This window comes from Rhinoderma darwinii, chromosome 3 (genome assembly GCF_050947455.1).
Source record: "Rhinoderma darwinii isolate aRhiDar2 chromosome 3, aRhiDar2.hap1, whole genome shotgun sequence".
NCBI lineage: Eukaryota > Metazoa > Chordata > Amphibia > Anura > Rhinodermatidae > Rhinoderma > Rhinoderma darwinii.
In genome coordinates this window covers 260,613,572-260,635,227 of record NC_134689.1, presented here as the reverse complement: position 1 = coordinate 260,635,227, position 21,656 = coordinate 260,613,572, and the positions used below count along the sequence as shown (strand labels likewise).

The 21,656-nt window shown below is 36.7% G+C and overlaps 3 non-coding genes across 3 annotated transcripts; all 3 read right to left on the bottom strand.

Moving 5' to 3' along the window:
* Positions 1 to 7,255: 7,255 nt before the first annotated feature.
* On the bottom strand, positions 7,256 to 7,329 carry TRNAI-AAU (transfer RNA isoleucine (anticodon AAU)). The gene has a single exon. It is a non-coding gene; the product is annotated as a tRNA-Ile (tRNA).
* Positions 7,330 to 19,862: 12,533 nt separating this feature from the next.
* TRNAI-AAU (transfer RNA isoleucine (anticodon AAU)) lies at positions 19,863 to 19,936 on the bottom strand. The gene has a single exon. It is a non-coding gene; the product is annotated as a tRNA-Ile (tRNA).
* Positions 19,937 to 20,769: 833 nt separating this feature from the next.
* On the bottom strand, positions 20,770 to 20,843 carry TRNAI-AAU (transfer RNA isoleucine (anticodon AAU)). Its single transcript has one exon. It is a non-coding gene; the product is annotated as a tRNA-Ile (tRNA).
* Between the last annotated feature and the right edge of the window lie 813 nt (positions 20,844 to 21,656).

The following is a 21,656-nucleotide window of genomic DNA, read 5'->3' as shown; positions in this document are numbered from 1 at the left end:
TTAAATGCTGCCATTAAAAACAAGAACTTGTCTCGCTAAAAACAAGCCCTTATATGACTATGAGGACGGAAAAATAATAAAGTTATGACTATCGGAATACAAAGAGGCAAAATCAAGATATTATTTTTGTCCTTAAGGTTGAAATTGGACCTCTAAGATGATTTCATGCAACAAACTCTGCATTTCTATAAATCACCGGTTAGACCATACATGGAATATTGTGTACAGTTTTGAGCACCTGTGTATGAGAAGGACATTGCTGAACTAGAATGCGTGCAAAGAAGGGAAAGCAAGGTAATTAAAGGACCTCATCACAGATGGGGATTCTTTACTGTAAGAGCAGTTTGACGATTGAACTCTCTGCCACATTGAAAAGTGTTTTTTTGAAAAATATAAAATGTCATCATATTTGTACCAGATTCTGGAGATGGAACTTTGATCCAGGAATTTATTCTAATAGCCATATTTGGAGTAAGGGAGGAATTTTTCCCCTAATGACAACATTGGAATGCACTCCAAGACAGTTTTTGCCTTCCTCTGGATCAACACAGCAGGTTTATAGGTTGAATTTGATGGACCTTTTTTCAATATTATCAACTATTCAACTCTGTAACAAGCATGTAACAAAAGTGAGCTTCCATGGCCCGTATGGGGATCGAACCCGTGACCTTGGCGTTATTAGCACCACGCTCTAACCAACTGAGCTAACCGGCCACTTTTACACCAAAGATTCACGTCACGTCAGTAGAAAATACATGCAAACGTGTATTCATATTGATATCCTATTAATCTGAATAATAAAATAAACTTGCAATTTTTACTACTCAAAAAGCATTGGACAAATTGCTTTTGTGTTTTCCATTCCACCCCACAAAGAGTTTTATTTCAGTACATTATATGGTACATTAAATGCTGCCATTAAAAACAAGAACTTGTCTCGCTAAAAACAAGCCCTTATATGACTATGAGGACGGAAAAATAATAAAGTTATGACTATCGGAATACAAAGAGGCAAAATCAAGATATTATTTTTGTCCTTAAGGTTGAAATTGGACCTCTAAGATGATTTCATGCAACAAACTCTGCATTTCTATAAATCACCGGTTAGACCATACATGGAATATTGTGTACAGTTTTGAGCACCTGTGTATGAGAAGGACATTGCTGAACTAGAATGCGTGCAAAGAAGGGAAAGCAAGGTAATTAAAGGACCTCAACACAGACGGGGATTCTTTACTGTAAGAGCAGTTCGACGATTGAACTCTCTGCCACATTGAAAAGTGTTTTTTTGAAAAATATAAAATTTCATCATATTTGTACCAGATTCTGGAGATGGAACTTTGATCCAGGAATTTATTCTAATAGCCATATTTGGAGTAAGGGAGGAATTTTTCCCCTAATGACAACATTGGAATGCACTCCAAGACAGTTTTTGCCTTCCTCTGGATCAACACGGCAGGTTTATAGGTTGAATTTGATGGACCTTTTTTCAATATTATCAACTATTCAGCTCTGTAACAAGCATGTAACAAAAGTGAGCTTCCATGGCCCGTATGGGGATCGAACCCGTGACCTTGGCGTTATTAGCACCACGCTCTAACCAACTGAGCTAACCGGCCACTTTTACACCAAAGATTCACGTCACGTCAGTAGAAAATACATGCAAACGTGTATTCATATTGATATCCTATTAATCTGAATAATAAAATAAACTTGCAATTTTTACTACTCAAAAAGCATTGGACAAATTGCTTTTGTGTTTTCCATTCCACCCCACAAAGAGTTTTATTTCAGTACATTATATGGTACATTAAATGCTGCCATTAAAAACAAGAACTTGTCTCGCTAAAAACAAGCCCTTATATGACTATGAGGACGGAAAAATAATAAAGTTATGACTATCGGAATACAAAGAGGCAAAATCAAGATATTATTTTTGTCCTTAAGGTTGAAATTGGACCTCTAAGATGATTTCATGCAACAAACTCTGCATTTCTATAAATCACCGGTTAGACCATACATGGAATATTGTGTACAGTTTTGAGCACCTGTGTATGAGAAGGACATTGCTGAACTAGAATGCGTGCAAAGAAGGGAAAGCAAGGTAATTAAAGGACCTCAACACAGACGGGGATTCTTTACTGTAAGAGCAGTTCGACGATTGAACTCTCTGCCACATTGAAAAGTGTTTTTTTGAAAAATATAAAATTTCATCATATTTGTACCAGATTCTGGAGATGGAACTTTGATCCAGGAATTTATTCTAATAGCCATATTTGGAGTAAGGGAGGAATTTTTCCCCTAATGACAACATTGGAATGCACTCCAAGACAGTTTTTGCCTTCCTCTGGATCAACACGGCAGGTTTATAGGTTGAATTTGATGGACCTTTTTTCAATATTATCAACTATTCAGCTCTGTAACAAGCATGTAACAAAAGTGAGCTTCCATGGCCCGTATGGGGATCGAACCCGTGACCTTGGCGTTATTAGCACAACGCTCTAACCAACTGAGCTAACCGGCCACTTTTACACCAAAGATTCACGTCACGTCAGTAGAAAATACATGCAAACGTGTATTCATATTGATATCCTATTAACCTGAATAATAAAATAAACTTGCAATTTTTACTACTCAAAAAGCATTGGACAAATTGCTTTTGTGTTTTCCATTCCACCCCACAAAGAGTTTTATTTCAGTACATTATATGGTACATTAAATGCTGCCATTAAAAACAAGAACTTGTCTCGCTAAAAACAAGCCCTTATATGACTATGAGGACGGAAAAATAATAAAGTTATGACTATCGGAATACAAAGAGGCAAAATCAAGATATTATTTTTGTCCTTAAGGTTGAAATTGGACCTCTAAGATGATTTCATGCAACAAACTCTGCATTTCTATAAATCACCGGTTAGACCATACATGGAATATTGTGTACAGTTTTGAGCACCTGTGTATGAGAAGGACATTGCTGAACTAGAATGCGTGCAAAGAAGGGAACGCAAGGTAATTAAAGGACCTCATCACAGACGGGGATTCTTTACTGTAAGAGCAGTTCGACGATTGAACTCTCTGCCACATTGAAAAGTGTTTTTTTGAAAAATATAAAATGTCATCATATTTGTACCATAAATTTGATCCAGGAATTTATTCTAATAGCCATATTTGGAGTAAGGGAGGAATTTTTCCCCTAATGACAACATTGGAATGCACTCCAAGACAGTTTTTGCCTTACTCTGGATCAACACGTCAGGTTTATAGGTTGAATTTGATGGACCTTTTTTCAATATTATCAACTATTCAACTCTGTAACAAGCATGTAACAAAAGTGAGCTTCCATGGCCCGTACGGGGATCGAACCGGTGACCTTGGCGTTATTAGCACCACGCTCTAACCAACTGAGCTAACCGGCCACTTTTACACCAAAGATTCACGTCTTTGGTCAGTAGAAAATACATGCAAACGTGTATTCATATTGATATCCTATTAACCTGAATAATAAAATAAACTTGCAATTTTTACTACTCAAAAAGCATTGGACAAATTGCTTTTGTGTTTTCCATTCCACCCCACAAAGAGTTTTATTTCAGTACATTATATGGTACATTAAATGCTGCCATTAAAAACAAGAACTTGTCTCGCTAAAAACAAGCCCTTATATGACTATGAGGACGGAAAAATAATAAAGTTATGACTATCGGAATACAAAGAGGCAAAATCAAGATATTATTTTTGTCCTTAAGGTTGAAATTGGACCTCTAAGATGATTTCATGCAACAAACTCTGCATTTCTATAAATCACCGGTTAGACCATACATGGAATATTGTGTACAGTTTTGAGCACCTGTGTATGAGAAGGACATTGCTGAACTAGAATGCGTGCAAAGAAGGGAAAGCAAGGTAATTAAAGGACCTCATCACAGACGGGGATTCTTTACTGTAAGAGCAGTTCGACGATTGAACTCTCTGCCACATTGAAAAGTGTTTTTTTGAAAAATATAAAACGTCATCATATTTGTACCAGATTCTGGAGATGGAACTTTGATCCAGGAATTTATTCTAATAGCCATATTTGGAGTAAGGGAGGAATTTTTCCCCTAATGACAACATTGGAATGCACTCCAAGACAGTTTTTGCCTTCCTCTGGATCAACACGGCAGGTTTATAGGTTGAATTTGATGGACCTTTTTTCAATATTATCAACTATTCAACTCTGCATGTAACAAGCGTGAGCTTCCATGGCCCGTACGAGGATCGAACCCGTGACCTTGGCGTTATTAGCACCACGCTCTAACTAACTGAGCTAACCGGCCACTTTTACGCCAAAGATTCACGTCACGTCAGTAGAAAATACATGCAAACGTGTATTCATATTGATATCCTATTAACCTGAATAATAAAATAAACTTGCAATTTTTACTACTCAAAAAGCATTGGACAAATTGCTTTTGTGTTTTCCATTCCACCCCACAAAGAGTTTTATTTCAGTACATTATATGGTACATTAAATGCTGCCATTAAAAACAAGAACTTGTCTCGCTAAAAACAAGCCCTTATATGACTATGAGGACGGAAAAATAATAAAGTTATGACTATCGGAATACAAAGAGGCAAAATCAAGATATTATTTTTGTCCTTAAGGTTGAAATTGGACCTCTAAGATGATTTCATGCAACAAACTCTGCATTTCTATAAATCACCGGTTAGACCATACATGGAATATTGTGTACAGTTTTGAGCACCTGTGTATGAGAAGGACATTGCTGAACTAGAATGCGTGCAAAGAAGGGAAAGCAAGGTAATTAAAGGACCTCATCACAGACGGGGATTCTTTACTGTAAGAGCAGTTCGACGATTGAACTCTCTGCCACATTGAAAAGTGTTTTTTTGAAAAATATAAAATATAAAATGTCATCATACTGAACTAGAATGCGTGCAAAGAAGGGAAAGCAAGGTAATTAAAGGACCTCATCACAGATGGGGATTCTTTACTGTAAGAGCAGTTCGACGATTGAACTCTCTGCCACATTGAAAAGTGTTTTTTTGAAAAATATAAAACGTCATCATATTTGTACCAGATTCTGGAGATGGAACTTTGATCCAGGAATTTATTCTAATAGCCATATTTGGAGTAAGGGAGGAATTTTTCCCCTAATGACAACATTGGAATGCACTCCAAGACAGTTTTTGCCTTCCTCTGGATCAACACGGCAGGTTTATAGGTTGAATTTGATGGACCTTTTTTCAATATTATCAACTATTCAACTCTGCATGTAACAAGCGTGAGCTTCCATGGCCCGTACGAGGATCGAACCCGTGACCTTGGCGTTATTAGCACCACGCTCTAACTAACTGAGCTAACCGGCCACTTTTACGCCAAAGATTCACGTCACGTCAGTAGAAAATACATGCAAACGTGTATTCATATTGATATCCTATTAACCTGAATAATAAAATAAACTTGCAATTTTTACTACTCAAAAAGCATTGGACAAATTGCTTTTGTGTTTTCCATTCCACCCCACAAAGAGTTTTATTTCAGTACATTATATGGTACATTAAATGCTGCCATTAAAAACAAGAACTTGTCTCGCTAAAAACAAGCCCTTATATGACTATGAGGACGGAAAAATAATAAAGTTATGACTATCGGAATACAAAGAGGCAAAATCAAGATATTATTTTTGTCCTTAAGGTTGAAATTGGACCTCTAAGATGATTTCATGCAACAAACTCTGCATTTCTATAAATCACCGGTTAGACCATACATGGAATATTGTGTACAGTTTTGAGCACCTGTGTATGAGAAGGACATTGCTGAACTAGAATGCGTGCAAAGAAGGGAAAGCAAGGTAATTAAAGGACCTCATCACAGACGGGGATTCTTTACTGTAAGAGCAGTTCGACGATTGAACTCTCTGCCACATTGAAAAGTGTTTTTTTGAAAAATATAAAATATAAAATGTCATCATACTGAACTAGAATGCGTGCAAAGAAGGGAAAGCAAGGTAATTAAAGGACCTCATCACAGATGGGGATTCTTTACTGTAAGAGCAGTTCGACGATTGAACTCTCTGCCACATTGAAAAGTGTTTTTTTGAAAAATATAAAATGTCATCATATTTGTACCAGATTCTGGAGATGGAACTTTGATCCAGGAATTTATTCTAATAGCCATATTTGGAGTAAGGGAGGAATTTTTCCCCTAATGACAACATTGGAATGCACTCCAAGACAGTTTTTGCCTTCCTCTGGATCAACACGGCAGGTTTATAGGTTGAATTTGATGGACCTTTTTTCAATATTATCAACTATTCAACTCTGCATGTAACAAGCGTGAGCTTCCATGGCCCGTACGAGGATCGAACTCGTGACCTTGGCGTTATTAGCACCACGCTCTAACTAACTGAGCTAACCGGCCACTTTTACGCCAAAGATTCACGTCACGTCAGTAGAAAATACATGCAAACGTGTATTCATATTGATATCCTATTAACCTGAATAATAAAATAAACTTGCAATTTTTACTACTCAAAAAGCATTGGACAAATTGCTTTTGTGTTTTCCATTCCACCCCACAAAGAGTTTTATTTCAGTACATTATATGGTACATTAAATGCTGCCATTAAAAACAAGAACTTGTCTCGCTAAAAACAAGCCCTTATATGACTATGAGGACGGAAAAATAATAAAGTTATGACTATCGGAATACAAAGAGGCAAAATCAAGATATTATTTTTGTCCTTAAGGTTGAAATTGGACCTCTAAGATGATTTCATGCAACAAACTCTGCATTTCTATAAATCACCGGTTAGACCATACATGGAATATTGTGTACAGTTTTGAGCACCTGTGTATGAGAAGGACATTGCTGAACTAGAATGCGTGCAAAGAAGGGAAAGCAAGGTAATTAAAGGACCTCATCACAGACGGGGATTCTTTACTGTAAGAGCAGTTCGACGATTGAACTCTCTGCCACATTGAAAAGTGTTTTTTTGAAAAATATAAAATTTCATCATATTTGTACCAGATTCTGGAGATGGAACTTTGATCCAGGAATTTATTCTAATAGCCATATTTGGAGTAAGGGAGGAATTTTTCCCCTAATGACAACATTGGAATGCACTCCAAGACAGTTTTTGCCTTCCTCTGGATCAACACGGCAGGTTTATAGGTTGAATTTGATGGACCTTTTTTCAATATTATCAACTATTCAACTCTGTAACAAGCATGTAACAAAAGTGAGCTTCCATGGCCCGTACGGGGATCGAACCCGTGACCTTGGCGTTATTAGCACCACGCTCTAACCAACTGAGCTAACCGGCCACTTTTACACCAAAGATTCACGTCACGTCAGTAGAAAATACATGCAAACGTGTATTCATATTGATATCCTATTAACCTGAATAATAAAATAAACTTGCAATTTTTACTACTCAAAAAGCATTGGACAAATTGCTTTTGTGTTTTCCATTCCACCCCACAAAGAGTTTTATTTCAGTACATTATATGGTACATTAAATGCTGCCATTAAAAACAAGAACTTGTCTCACTAAAAACAAGCCCTTATATGACTATGAGGACGGAAAAATAATAAAGTTATGACTATCGGAATACAAAGAGGCAAAATCAAGATATTATTTTTGTCCTTAAGGTTGAAATTGGACCTCTAAGATGATTTCATGCAACAAACTCTGCATTTCTATAAATCACCGGTTAGACCATACATGGAATATTGTGTACAGTTTTGAGCACCTGTGTATGAGAAGGACATTGCTGAACTAGAATGCGTGCAAAGAAGGGAAAGCAAGGTAATTAAAGGACCTCATCACAGACGGGGATTCTTTACTGTAAGAGCAGTTCGACGATTGAACTCTCTGCCACATTGAAAAGTGTTTTTTTGAAAAATATAAAATGTCATCATATTTGTACCATAAATTTGATCCAGGAATTTATTCTAATAGCCATATTTGGAGTAAGGGAGGAAATTTTCCCCTAATGACAACATTGGAATGCACTCCAAGACAGTTTTTGCCTTACTCTGGATCAACACGTCAGGTTTATAGGTTGAATTTGATGGACCTTTTTTCAATATTATCAACTATTCAACTCTGTAACAAGCATGTAACAAAAGTGAGCTTCCATGGCCCGTACGGGGATCGAACCGGTGACCTTGGCGTTATTAGCACCACGCTCTAACCAACTGAGCTAACCGGCCACTTTTACACCAAAGATTCACGTCTTTGGTCAGTAGAAAATACATGCAAACGTGTATTCATATTGATATCCTATTAACCTGAATAATAAAATAAACTTGCAATTTTTACTACTCAAAAAGCATTGGACAAATTGCTTTTGTGTTTTCCATTCCACCCCACAAAGAGTTTTATTTCAGTACATTATATGGTACATTAAATGCTGCCATTAAAAACAAGAACTTGTCTCGCTAAAAACAAGCCCTTATATGACTATGAGGACGGAAAAATAATAAAGTTATGACTATCGGAATACAAAGAGGCAAAATCAAGATATTATTTTTGTCCTTAAGGTTGAAATTGGACCTCTAAGATGATTTCATGCAACAAACTCTGCATTTCTATAAATCACCGGTTAGACCATACATGGAATATTGTGTACAGTTTTGAGCACCTGTGTATGAGAAGGACATTGCTGAACTAGAATGCGTGCAAAGAAGGGAAAGCAAGGTAATTAAAGGACCTCATCACAGACGGGGATTCTTTACTGTAAGAGCAGTTCGACGATTGAACTCTCTGCCACATTGAAAAGTGTTTTTTTGAAAAATATAAAATGTCATCATATTTGTACCAGATTCTGGAGATGGAACTTTGATCCAGGAATTTATTCTAATAGCCATATTTGGAGTAAGGGAGGAATTTTTCCCCTAATGACAACATTGGAATGCACTCCAAGACAGTTTTTGCCTTCCTCTGGATCAACACGGCAGGTTTATAGGTTGAATTTGATGGACCTTTTTTCAATATTATCAACTATTCAACTCTGTAACAAGCATGTAACAAGCGTGAGCTTCCATGGCCTGTACGAGGATCGAACCCGTGACCTTGGCGTTATTAGCACCACGCTCTAACTAACTGAGCTAACCGGCCACTTTTACGCCAAAGATTCACGTCACGTCAGTAGAAAATACATGCAAACGTGTATTCATATTGATATCCTATTAACCTGAATAATAAAATAAACTTGCAATTTTTACTACTCAAAAAGCATTGGACAAATTGCTTTTGTGTTTTCCATTCCACCCCACAAAGAGTTTTATTTCAGTACATTATATGGTACATTAAATGCTGCCATTAAAAACAAGAACTTGTCTCGCTAAAAACAAGCCCTTATATGACTATGAGGACGGAAAAATAATAAAGTTATGACTATCGGAATACAAAGAGGCAAAATCAAGATATTATTTTTGTCCTTAAGGTTGAAATTGGACCTCTAAGATGATTTCATGCAACAAACTCTGCATTTCTATAAATCACCGGTTAGACCATACATGGAATATTGTGTACAGTTTTGAGCACCTGTGTATGAGAAGGACATTGCTGAACTAGAATGCGTGCAAAGAAGGGAAAGCAAGGTAATTAAAGGACCTCATCACAGACGGGGATTCTTTACTGTAAGAGCAGTTCGACGATTGAACTCTCTGCCACATTGAAAAGTGTTTTTTTGAAAAATATAAAATGTCATCATATTTGTACCAGATTCTGGAGATGGAACTTTGATCCAGGAATTTATTCTAATAGCCATATTTGGAGTAAGGGAGGAATTTTTCCCCTAATGACAACATTGGAATGCACTCCAAGACAGTTTTTGCCTTCCTCTGGATCAACACGGCAGGTTTATAGGTTGAATTTGATGGACCTTTTTTCAATATTATCAACTATTCAACTCTGTAACAAGCATGTAACAAAAGTGAGCTTCCATGGCCCGTACGGGGATCGAACCCGTGACCTTGGCGTTATTAGCACCACGCTATAACCAACTGAGCTAACCGGCCACTTTTACACCAAAGATTCACGTCACGTCAGTAGAAAATACATGCAAACGTGTATTCATATTGATATCCTATTAACCTGAATAATAAAATAAACTTGCAATTTTTACTACTCAAAAAGCATTGGACAAATTGCTTTTGTGTTTTCCATTCCACCCCACAAAGAGTTTTATTTCAGTACATTATATGGTACATTAAATGCTGCCATTAAAAACAAGAACTTGTCTCGCTAAAAACAAGCCCTTATATGACTATGAGGACGGAAAAATAATAAAGTTATGACTATCGGAATACAAAGAGGCAAAATCAAGATATTATTTTTGTCCTTAAGGTTGAAATTGGACCTCTAAGATGATTTCATGCAACAAACTCTGCATTTCTATAAATCACCGGTTAGACCATACATGGAATATTGTGTACAGTTTTGAGCACCTGTGTATGAGAAGGACATTGCTGAACTAGAATGCGTGCAAAGAAGGGAAAGCAAGGTAATTAAAGGACCTCATCACAGACGGGGATTCTTTACTGTAAGAGCAGTTCGACGATTGAACTCTCTGCCACATTGAAAAGTGTTTTTTTGAAAAATATAAAACGTCATCATATTTGTACCAGATTCTGGAGATGGAACTTTGATCCAGGAATTTATTCTAATAGCCATATTTGGAGTAAGGGAGGAATTTTTCCCCTAATGACAACATTGGAATGCACTCCAAGACAGTTTTTGCCTTCCTCTGGATCAACACGGCAGGTTTATAGGTTGAATTTGATGGACCTTTTTTCAATATTATCAACTATTCAACTCTGCATGTAACAAGCGTGAGCTTCCATGGCCCGTACGAGGATCGAACCCGTGACCTTGGCGTTATTAGCACCACGCTCTAACTAACTGAGCTAACCGGCCACTTTTACGCCAAAGATTCACGTCACGTCAGTAGAAAATACATGCAAACGTGTATTCATATTGATATCCTATTAACCTGAATAATAAAATAAACTTGCAATTTTTACTACTCAAAAAGCATTGGACAAATTGCTTTTGTGTTTTCCATTCCACCCCACAAAGAGTTTTATTTCAGTACATTATATGGTACATTAAATGCTGCCATTAAAAACAAGAACTTGTCTCGCTAAAAACAAGCCCTTATATGACTATGAGGACGGAAAAATAATAAAGTTATGACTATCGGAATACAAAGAGGCAAAATCAAGATATTATTTTTGTCCTTAAGGTTGAAATTGGACCTCTAAGATGATTTCATGCAACAAACTCTGCATTTCTATAAATCACCGGTTAGACCATACATGGAATATTGTGTACAGTTTTGAGCACCTGTGTATGAGAAGGACATTGCTGAACTAGAATGCGTGCAAAGAAGGGAAAGCAAGGTAATTAAAGGACCTCATCACAGACGGGGATTCTTTACTGTAAGAGCAGTTCGACGATTGAACTCTCTGCCACATTGAAAAGTGTTTTTTTGAAAAATATAAAATTTCATCATATTTGTACCAGATTCTGGAGATGGAACTTTGATCCAGGAATTTATTCTAATAGCCATATTTGGAGTAAGGGAGGAATTTTTCCCCTAATGACAACATTGGAATGCACTCCAAGACAGTTTTTGCCTTCCTCTGGATCAACACGGCAGGTTTATAGGTTGAATTTGATGGACCTTTTTTCAATATTATCAACTATTCAACTCTGTAACAAGCATGTAACAAAAGTGAGCTTCCATGGCCCGCACGTGGATCGAACCCGTGACCTTGGCGTTATTAGCACCACGCTACAACCAACTGAGCTAACCGGCCACTTTTACACCAAAGATTCACGTCACGTCAGTAGAAAATACATGCAAACGTGTATTCATATTGATATCCTATTAACCTGAATAATAAAATAAACTTGCAATTTTTACTACTCAAAAAGCATTGGACAAATTGCTTTTGTGTTTTCCATTCCACCCCACAAAGAGTTTTATTTCAGTACATTATATGGTACATTAAATGCTGCCATTAAAAACAAGAACTTGTCTCGCTAAAAACAAGCCCTTATATGACTATGAGGACGGAAAAATAATAAAGTTATGACTATCGGAATACAAAGAGGCAAAATCAAGATATTATTTTTGTCCTTAAGGTTGAAATTGGACCTCTAAGATGATTTCATGCAACAAACTCTGCATTTCTATAAATCACCGGTTAGACCATACATGGAATATTGTGTACAGTTTTGAGCACATGTGTATGAGAAGGACATTGCTGAACTAGAATGCGTGCAAAGAAGGGAAAGCAAGGTAATTAAAGGACCTCATCACAGACGGGGATTCTTTACTGTAAGAGCAGTTCGACGATTGAACTCTCTGCCACATTGAAAAGTGTTTTTTTGAAAAATATAAAATGTCATCATATTTGTACCAGATTCTGGAGATGGAACTTTGATCCAGGAATTTATTCTAATAGCCATATTTGGAGTAAGGGAGGAATTTTTCCCCTAATGACAACATTGGAATGCACTCCAAGACAGTTTTTGCCTTCCTCTGGATCAACACGGCAGGTTTATAGGTTGAATTTGATGGACCTTTTTTCAATATTATCAACTATTCAACTCTGTAACAAGCATGTAACAAGCGTGAGCTTCCATGGCCCGTACGAGGATCGAACCCGTGACCTTGGCGTTATTAGCACCACGCTCTAACTAACTGAGCTAACCGGCCACTTTTACGCCAAAGATTCACGTCACGTCAGTAGAAAATACATGCAAACGTGTATTCATATTGATATCCTATTAACCTGAATAATAAAATAAACTTGCAATTTTTACTACTCAAAAAGCATTGGACAAATTGCTTTTGTGTTTTCCATTCCACCCCACAAAGAGTTTTATTTCAGTACATTATATGGTACATTAAATGCTGCCATTAAAAACAAGAACTTGTCTCGCTAAAAACAAGCCCTTATATGACTATGAGGACGGAAAAATAATAAAGTTATGACTATCGGAATACAAAGAGGCAAAATCAAGATATTATTTTTGTCCTTAAGGTTGAAATTGGACCTCTAAGATGATTTCATGCAACAAACTCTGCATTTCTATAAATCACCGGTTAGACCATACATGGAATATTGTGTACAGTTTTGAGCACCTGTGTATGAGAAGGACATTGCTGAACTAGAATGCGTGCAAAGAAGGGAAAGCAAGGTAATTAAAGGACCTCATCACAGATGGGGATTCTTTACTGTAAGAGCAGTTCGACGATTGAACTCTCTGCCACATTGAAAAGTGTTTTTTTGAAAAATATAAAATGTCATCATATTTGTACCAGATTCTGGAGATGGAACTTTGATCCAGGAATTTATTCTAATAGCCATATTTGGAGTAAGGGAGGAATTTTTCCCCTAATGACAACATTGGAATGCACTCCAAGACAGTTTTTGCCTTCCTCTGGATCAACACGGCAGGTTTATAGGTTGAATTTGATGGACCTTTTTTCAATATTATCAACTATTCAACTCTGTAACAAGCATGTAACAAAAGTGAGCTTCCATGGTCCGTACGGGGATCGAACCCGTGACCTTGGCGTTATTAGCACCACGCTATAACCAACTGAGCTAACCGGCCACTTTTACACCAAAGATTCACGTCACGTCAGTAGAAAATACATGCAAACGTGTATTCATATTGATATCCTATTAACCTGAATAATAAAATAAACTTGCAATTTTTACTACTCAAAAAGCATTGGACAAATTGCTTTTGTGTTTTCCATTCCACCCCACAAAGAGTTTTATTTCAGTACATTATATGGTACATTAAATGCTGCCATTAAAAACAAGAACTTGTCTCGCTAAAAACAAGCCCTTATATGACTATGAGGACGGAAAAATAATAAAGTTATGACTATCGGAATACAAAGAGGCAAAATCAAGATATTATTTTTGTCCTTAAGGTTGAAATTGGACCTCTAAGATGATTTCATGCAACAAACTCTGCATTTCTATAAATCACCGGTTAGACCATACATGGAATATTGTGTACAGTTTTGAGCACATGTGTATGAGAAGGACATTGCTGAACTAGAATGCGTGCAAAGAAGGGAAAGCAAGGTAATTAAAGGACCTCATCACAGACGGGGATTCTTTACTGTAAGAGCAGTTCGACGATTGAACTCTCTGCCACATTGAAAAGTGGTTTTTTGAAAAATATAAAAAGTCATCATATTTGTACCAGATTCTGGAGATGGAACTTTGATCCAGGAATTTATTCTAATAGCCATATTTGGAGTAAGGGAGGAATTTTTCCCCTAATGACAACATTGGAATGCACTCCAAGACAGTTTTTGCCTTCCTCTGGATCAACACGGCAGGTTTATAGGTTGAATTTGATGGACCTTTTTTCAATATTATCAACTATTCGACTCTGTAACAAGCATGTAACAAGCGTGAGCTTCCATGGCCCGTACGAGGATCGAACCCGTGACCTTGGCGTTATTAGCACCACGCTCTAACTAACTGAGCTAACCGGCCACTTTTACGCCAAAGATTCACGTCACGTCAGTAGAAAATACATGCAAACGTGTATTCATATTGATATCCTATTAACCTGAATAATAAAATAAACTTGCAATTTTTACTACTCAAAAAGCATTGGACAAATTGCTTTTGTGTTTTCCATTCCACCCCACAAAGAGTTTTATTTCAGTACATTATATGGTACATTAAATGCTGCCATTAAAAACAAGAACTTGTCTCGCTAAAAACAAGCCCTTATATGACTATGAGGACGGAAAAATAATAAAGTTATGACTATCGGAATACAAAGAGGCAAAATCAAGATATTATTTTTGTCCTTAAGGTTGAAATTGGACCTCTAAGATGATTTCATGCAACAAACTCTGCATTTCTATAAATCACCGGTTAGACCATACATGGAATATTGTGTACAGTTTTGAGCACCTGTGTATGAGAAGGACATTGCTGAACTAGAATGCGTGCAAAGAAGGGAAAGCAAGGTAATTAAAGGACCTCATCACAGACGGGGATTCTTTACTGTAAGAGCAGTTCGACGATTGAACTCTCTGCCACATTGAAAAGTGTTTTTTTGAAAAATATAAAATGTCATCATATTTGTACCAGATTCTGGAGATGGAACTTTGATCCAGGAATTTATTCTAATAGCCATATTTGGAGTAAGGGAGGAATTTTTCCCCTAATGACAACATTGGAATGCACTCCAAGACAGTTTTTGCCTTCCTTTGGATCAACACGGCAGGTTTATAGGTTGAATTTGATGGACCTTTTTTCAATATTATCAACTATTCAACTCTGTAACAAGCATGTAACAAAAGTGAGCTTCCATGGCCCGTACGGGGATCGAACCCGTGACCTTGGCGTTATTAGCACCACGCTATAACCAACTGAGCTAACCGGCCACTTTTACACCAAAGATTCACGTCACGTCAGTAGAAAATACATGCAAACGTGTATTCATATTGATATCCTATTAACCTGAATAATAAAATAAACTTGCAATTTTTACTACTCAAAAAGCATTGGACAAATTGCTTTTGTGTTTTCCATTCCACCCCACAAAGAGTTTTATTTCAGTACATTATATGGTACATTAAATGCTGCCATTAAAAACAAGAACTTGTCTCGCTAAAAACAAGCCCTTATATGACTATGAGGACGGAAAAATAATAAAGTTATGACTATCGGAATACAAAGAGGCAAAATCAAGATATTATTTTTGTCCTTAAGGTTGAAATTGGACCTCTAAGATGATTTCATGCAACAAACTCTGCATTTCTATAAATCACCGGTTAGACCATACATGGAATATTGTGTACAGTTTTGAGCACCTGTGTATGAGAAGGACATTGCTGAACTAGAATGCGTGCAAAGAAGGGAAAGCAAGGTAATTAAAGGACCTCATCACAGACGGGGATTCTTTACTGTAAGAGCAGTTCGACGATTGAACTCTCTGCCACATTGAAAAGTGTTTTTTTGAAAAATATAAAATGTCATCATATTTGTACCAGATTCTGGAGATGGAACTTTGATCCAGGAATTTATTCTAATAGCCATATTTGGAGTAAGGGAGGAATTTTTCCCCTAATGACAACATTGGAATGCACTCCAAGACAGTTTTTGCCTTCCTCTAGATCAACACGGCAGGTTTATAGGTTGAATTTGATGGACCTTTTTTCAATATTATCAACTATTCAACTCTGTAACAAGCATGTAACAAAAGTGAGCTAACCGGCCACTTTTACACCAAAGATTCACGTCACGTCAGTAGAAAATACATGCAAACGTGTATTCATATTGATATCCTATTAACCTGAATAATAAAATAAACTTGCAATTTTTACTACTCAAAAAGCATTGGACAAATTGCTTTTGTGTTTTCCATTCCACCCCACAAAGAGTTTTATTTCAGTACATTATATGGTACATTAAATGCTGCCATTAAAAACAAGAACTTGTCTCGCTAAAAACAAGCTCTTATATGACTATGAGGACGGAAAAATAATAAAGTTATGACTATCGGAATACAAAGAGGCAAAATCAAGATATTATTTTTGTCCTTAAGGTTGAAATTGGACCTCTAAGATGATTTTATGCAACAAACTCTGCATTTCTTTAAATCACCGGTTAGACCATACATGGAATATTGTGTACAGTTTTGAGCACCTGTGTATGAGAAGGACATTGCTGAACTAGAATGCGTGCAAAGAAGGGAAAGCAAGGTAATTAAAGGACCTCATCACAGACGGGGATTCTTTACTGTAAGAGCAGTTCGACGATTGAACTCTCTGCCACATTGAAAAGTGTTTTTTTGAAAAATATAAAATTTCATCATATTTGTACCAGATTCTGGAGATGGAACTTTGATCCAGGAATTTATTCTAATAGCCATATTTGGAGTAAGGGAGTAATTTTTCCCCTAATGACAACATTGGAATGCACTCCAAGACAGTTTTTGCCTTCCTCTGGATCAACACGGCAGGTTTATAGGTTGAATTTGATGGACCTTTTTTCAATATTATCAACTATTCAACTCTGTAACAAGCATGTAACAAGCATGTAACAAAAGTGCGCTTCCATAGCCCGTACGGGGATCGAACCTGTGACCTTGGCGTTATTAGCACCACGCTCTAACCAACTGAGCTAACCGGCCACTTTTACACCAAAGATTCACGTCTTTGGTCAGTAGAAAATACATGCAAACGTGTATTCATATTGATATCCTATTAACCTGAATAATAAAATAAACTTGCAATTTTTACTACTCAAAAAGCATTGGACAAATTGCTTTTGTGTTTTCCATTCCACCCCACAAAGAGTTTTCTTTCTGTACATTATATGGTACATTAAATGCTGCCATTAAAAACAAGAACTTGTCTCGCTAAAAACAAGCTCTTATATGACTATGAGGACGGAAAAATAATAAAGTTATGACTATCGGAATACAAAGAGGCAAAATCAAGATATTATTTTTGTCCTTAAGGTTGAAATTGGACCTCTAAGATGATTTCATGCAACAAACTCTGCATTTCTATAAATCACCGGTTAGACCATACATGGAATATTGTGTACAGTTTTGAGCACCTGTGTATGAGAAGGACATTGCTGAACTAGAATGCGTGCAAAGAAGGGAAAGCAAGGTAATTAAAGGACCTCATCACAGACGGGGATTCTTTACTGTAAGAGCAGTTCGACGATTGAACTCTCTGCCACATTGAAAAGTGTTTTTTTGAAAAATATAAAATTTCATCATATTTGTACCAGATTCTGGAGATGGAACTTTGATCCAGGAATTTATTCTAATAGCCATATTTGGAGTAAGGGAGTAATTTTTCCCCTAATGACAACATTGGAATGCACTCCAAGACAGTTTTTGCCTTCCTCTGGATCAACACGGCAGGTTTATAGGTTGAATTTGATGGACCTTTTTTCAATATTATCAACTATTCAACTCTGTAACAAGCATGTACCTTGTGTGCTAACAAAAGTGAGCTTCCATGTCCCATACGGGGATCAAACCAGTGACCTTGGCGTTATTAGCACCACACTCTAACCAACTGAGCTAACCGGCCACTTTTATACCAAAGATTCACGTCACGTCAGTAGAAAATACATGCAAACGTGTATTCATATTGATATCCTATTAACCTGAATAATAAAATAAACTTGCAAATTTTACTACTCAAAAAGCATTGGACAAATTGCTTTTGTGTTTTCCATTCCACCCCACAAAGAGTTTTCTTTCAGTACATTATATGGTACATTAAATGCTGCCATTAAAAACACGAACTTGTCTCGCTAAAAACAAGCCCTTATATGACTATGAGGACGGAAAAATAATAAAGTTATGACTATCGGAATACAAAGAGGCAAAATCAAGATATTATTTTTGTCCTTAAGGTTGAAATTGGACCTCTAAGATGATTTCATGCAACAAACTCTGCATTTCTATAAATCACCGGTTAGACCATACATGGAATATTGTGTACAGTTTTAAGCACCTGTGTATGAGAAGGACATTGCTTAACTAGAATGCGTGCAAAGAAGGGAAAGCAAGGTAATTAAAGGACCTCATCACAGACGGGGATTATTTACTGTAAGAGCAGTTCGACGATTGAACTCTCTGCCACATTGAAAAGTGTTTTTTTGAAAAATATAAAATTTCATCATATTTGTACCAGATTCTGGAGATGGAACTTTGATCCAGGAATTTATTCTAATAGCCATATTTGGAGTAAGGGAGGAATTTTTCCCCTAATGAGAAAATTGGAATGCACTCCAAGACAGTTTTTGCCTTCCTCTGGATCAACACGGCAGGTTTATAGGTTGAATTTGATGGACCTTTTTTCAATATTATCAACTATTCAACTCTGTAACAAGCATGTAACAAAAGTGAGCTTCCATGGCCCGTACGGGGATCGAACGCGTGACCTTGGCGTTATTAGCACCACGCTCTAACCAACTGAGCTAACCGGCCACTTTTACACCAAAGATTCACGTCACGTCAGTAGAAAATACATGCAAACGTGTATTCATATTGATATCCTATTAACCTGAATAATAAAATAAACTTGAAATTTTTACTACTCAAAAAGCATTGGACAAATTGCTTTTGTGTTTTCCATTCCACCCCACAAAGAGTTTTCTTTCTGTACATTATATGGTACATTAAATGCTGCCATTAAAAACAAGAACTTGTCTCGCTAAAAACAAGCTCTTATATGACTATGAGGACGGAAAAATAATAAAGTTATGACTATCGGAATACAAAGAGGCAAAATCAAGATATTATTTTTGTCCTTAAGGTTGAAATTGGACCTCTAAGATGATTTCATGCAACAAACTCTGCATTTCTATAAATCACCGGTTAGACCATACATGGAATATTGTGTACAGTTTTGAGCACCTGTGTATGAGAAGGACATTGCTGAACTAGAATGCGTGCAAAGAAGGGAAAGCAAGGTAATTAAAGGACCTCATCACAGACGGGGATTCTTTACTGTAAGAGCAGTTCGACGATTGAACTCTCTGCCACAATGAAAAGTGTTTTTTTGAAAAATATAAAATGTCATCATATTTGTACCAGATTCTGGAGATGGAACTTTGATCCAGGAATTTATTCTAATAGCCATATTTGGAGTAAGGGAGGAATTTTTCCCCTAATGACAACATTGGAATGCACTCCAAGACAGTTTTTGCCTTCCTCTGGATCAACACGGCAGGTTTATAGGTTGAATTTGATGGACCTTTTTTCAATATTATCAACTATTCAACTCTGTAACAAGCATGTAACAAAAGTGAGCTTCCATGGCCCGTACGGGGATCGAACCCGTGACCTTGGCGTTATTAGCACCACGCTCTAACCAACTGAGCTAACCGGCCACTTTTACACCAAAGATTCACGTCTTTGGTCAGTAGAAAATACATGCAAACGTGTATTCATATTGATATCCTATTAACCTGAATAATAAAATAAACTTGCAATTTTTACTACTCAAAAAGCATTGGACAAATTGCTTTTGTGTTTTCCATTCCACCCCACAAAGAGTTTTCTTTCAGTACATTATATGGTGCATTAAATGCTGCCATTAAAAACAAGAACTTGTCTCGCTAAAAACAAGCCCTTATATGACTATGAGGACGGAAAAATAATAAAGTTATGACTATCGGAATACAAAGAGGCAAAATCAAGATATTATTTTTGTCCTTAAGGTTGAAATTGGACCTCTTAGATGATTTCATGCAACAAACTCTGCATTTCTATAAATCACCGGTTAGACCATACATGGAATATTGTGTACAGTTTTGAGCACCTGTGTATGAGAAGGACATTGCTGAACTAGAATGCGTGCAAAGAAGGGAAAGCAAGGTAATTAAAGGACCTCATCACAGACGGGGATTCTTTACTGTAAGAGCAGTTCGACGATTGAACTCTCTGCCACATTGAAAAGTGTTTTTTTGAAAAATATAAAATGTCATCATATTTGTACCAGATTCTGGAGATGGAACTTTGATCCAGGAATTTATTCTAATAGCCATATTTGGAGTAAGGGAGGAATTTCTCCCCTAATGACAACATTGGAATGCACTCCAAGACAGTTTTTGCCTTCCTCTGGATCAACACGGCAGGTTTATAGGTTGAATTTGATGGACCTTTTTTCAATATTATCAACTATTCAACTCTGTAACAAGCATGTAACAAAAGTGAGCTTCCATGGCCCGTACGGGGATCGAACCCGTGACCTTGGCGTTATTAGCACCACGCTCTAACCAACTGAGCTAACCGGCCACTTTTACACCAAAGATTCACTTCACGTCACGTCAGTAGAAAATACATGCAAACGTGTATTCATATTGGTATCCTATTAACCTGAATAATAAAATAAACTTGCAATTTTTACTACTCAAAAAGCATTGGACAAATTGCTTTTGTGTTTTCCATTCCACCCCACAAAGAGTTTTCTTTCAGTACATTATATGGTACATTAAATGCTGCCATTAAAAACAAGAACTTGTCTCGCTAAAAACAAGCCCTTATATGACTATGAGGACGGAAAAATAATAAAGTTATGACTATCGGAATACAAAGAGGCAAAATCAAGATATTATTTTTGTCCTTAAGGTTGAAATTGGACCTCTAAGATGATTTCATGCAACAAACTCTGCATTTCTATAAATCACCGGTTAGACCATACATGGAATATTGTGTACAGTTTTGAGCACCTGTGTATGAGAAGGACATTGCTGAACTAGAATGCGTGCAAAGAAGGGAAAGAAAGGTAATTAAAGGACCTCATCACAGACGGGGATTCTTTACTGTAAGAGCAGTTCGACGATTGAACTCTCTGCCACATTGAAAGTGTTTTTTTGAAAAATATAAAATTTCATCATATTTGTACCAGATTCTGGAGATGGAACTTTGATCCAGGAATTTATTCTAATAGCCATATTTGGAGTAAGGGAGGAATTTTTCCCCTAATGAGAAAATTGGAATGCACTCCAAGACAGTTTTTACCTTCCTCTGGATCAACACGGCAGGTTTATAGGTTGAATTTGATGGACCTTTTTTCAATATTATCAACTATTCAACTCTGTAACAAGC